The sequence below is a fragment of the Leptopilina boulardi genome, unplaced genomic scaffold (genome assembly GCF_019393585.1).
Source record: "Leptopilina boulardi isolate dan_hultmark-lab unplaced genomic scaffold, ZJU_Lbou_2.1 LbouV2_242, whole genome shotgun sequence".
In the NCBI taxonomy this organism is placed as follows: Eukaryota; Metazoa; Arthropoda; class Insecta; order Hymenoptera; family Figitidae; genus Leptopilina; species Leptopilina boulardi.
In genome coordinates, this window is record NW_026137799.1 from 41,431 (window position 1) to 44,192 (window position 2,762).

The following is a 2,762-nucleotide window of genomic DNA, read 5'->3' on the forward strand; positions in this document are numbered from 1 at the left end:
AAAATAAAAAATAATAATAAAAAATTGAAAAAATCAAAAACTTCTTAAAAAATTGCAAAATAACCCTTTTTCGCGATAAAATTGCAAAATAACCCTTTTTCGGGTTAAAATTGTAAAATAATGCTTTTTCGGGTTAAAATTGAAAAAAGATGTTACATAAAAATAGTTTGTAAGATTTTCTAAAAGCATATATGCAAAGTATTTTGATTAATTTGAAAATAATTGAAAATAGATTTTTCAAGGACGGTGTCGAGGTCACGGGGTCGTTGTCGTTTTCTGAAATTTGTTAACTTAATATAATAGAAGATGTTTCATTTTAAATTAAGAAATTTTAAAATTATTAAGTTAAAAACATTTGATTTTAATGACACTTAAAATTAGACACAATATTATAGGTTACTACCTAAAAATTGAAAAAACAACAATAAAAAATAAAAAATAATAATAAAAAATTGAAAAAATCAAAAAATTCTTAAATAATTGCAAAATAACCCTTTTTCGGGTTAAAACTGAAAAAAGAAGTTACATAAAAATAGTTTGTAAGATTTTCTAAAAGCATATATGCAAAGTATTTTGATTAATTTGAAAAAAATTGAAAATAGATTTTTCAAGGACGGTGTCGAGGTCACGGGGTCGGTGTCGTTTTTGAAATTTGTTAACTTAATATAAAAGAAGATGTTTCGTTTTAAATTAAGAAATGTTAAAATTATTAAGTTAAACACATTTGATTTTAATGACACTTAAAATTAGACACAATATTATAGGTTACTAACTAAAATTGAAAAAACAACAGTAAATAATAAAAAATAATAATAAAAAATTGAAAAAATCAAAAAATTCTTAAAAAATTGCAAAATAACCCTTTTTCGGGTTAAAATTGAAAAAAGATGTTACATAAAAATAGTTTGTAAGATTTTCTAAAAGCATATATGCAAAGTATTTTGATTAATTTGAAAATAATTGAAAATAGATTTTTCGAGGACGGTGTCGAGGTCACGGGGTCGGTGTCGTTTTCTGAAATTTGTTAACTTAATATAATAGAAGATGTTTCGTTTTAAATTAAGAAATGTTAAAATTATTAAGTTAAAAACATTTGATTTTAATGACACTTAAAATTAGACACAATATTATAGGTTACTACCTAAAAATTGAAAAAACAACAATAAAAAATAAAAAATAATAATAAAAAATTGAAAAAATCAAAAAATTCTTAAAAAAATGCAAAATAACCCTTTTTTGGGTTAAAATTGAAAAAAGATGTTACATAAAAATAGTTTGTAAGATTTTCTAAAAGCATATATGCAAAGTATTTTGATTAATTTGAAAATAATTGAAAATAGATTTTTCGAGGAGGGTGTCGAGGTCACGGGGTCGTTGTCGTTTTCTGAAATTTGTTAACTTAATATAATAGAAGATGTTTCGTTTTAAATTAAGAAATGTTAAAATTATTAAGTTAAAAACATTTGATTTTAATGACACTTAAAATTAGACACAATATTATAGGTTACTACCTAAAAATTGAAAAAACAACAATAAAAAATAAAAAATAATAATAAAAAATTGAAAAAATCAAAAAATTCTTAAATAATTGCAAAATAACCCTTTTTCGGGTTAAAACTGAAAAAAGATATTACCTAAAAATAGTTTGTAAGATTTTCTAAAAGCATATATGCAAAGTATTTTGATTAATTTGAAAAAAATTGAAAATAGATTTTTCAAGGACGGTGTCGAGGTCACGGGGTCGGTGTCGTTTTCCGAAATTTGTTAACTTAATATAATAGAAGATGTTTCGTTTTAAATTAAGAAATGTTAAAATTATTAAGTTAAAAACATTTGATTTTAATGACACTTAAAATTAGACACAATATTATAGGTTACTAACTAAAAATTGAAAAAACAACAGTAAATAATAAAAAATAATAACAAAAAATTGAAAAAATTAAAAAATTCTTAAAAAATTGCAAAATAAACCTTTTTCTGGTTAAAATTGAAAAAAGATGTTACATAAAAATAGTTTGTAAGATTTTCTAAAAGCATATATGCAAAGTATTTTGATTAATTTGAAAATAATTGAAAATAGATTTTTCAATGACGGTGTCGAGGTCACGGGGTCGGTGTCGTTTTTGAAATTTGTTAACTTAATATAAAAGAAGATGTTTCGTTTTAAATTAAGAAATGTTAAAATTATTAAGTTAAACACATTTGATTTTAATGACACTTAAAATTAGACACAATATTATAGGTTACTAACTAAAATTGAAAAAACAACAGTAAATAATAAAAAATAATAATAAAAAATTGAAAAAATCAAAAAATTCTTAAAAAATTGCATAATAAACCTTTTTCGGGTTAAAATTGAAAAAAGATGTTACATAAAAATAGTTTGTAAGATTTTCTAAAAGCATATATGCAAAGTATTTTGATTAATTTGAAAATAATTGAAAATAGATTTTTCAAGGACGGTGTCGAGGTCACGGGGTCGGTGTCGTTTTTGAAATTTGTTAACTTAATATAAAAGAAGATGTTTCGTTTTAAATTAAGAAATGTTAAAATTATTAAGTTAAACACATTTGATTTTAATGACACTTAAAATTAGACACAATATTATAGGTTACTAACTAAAATTGAAAAAACAACAGTAAATAATAAAAAATAATAATAAAAAATTGAAAAAATCAAAAAATTCTTAAAAAATTGCAAAATAACCCTTTTTCGGGTTAAAATTGAAAAAAGATGTTACATAAAAATAGTTTGTAAGATTT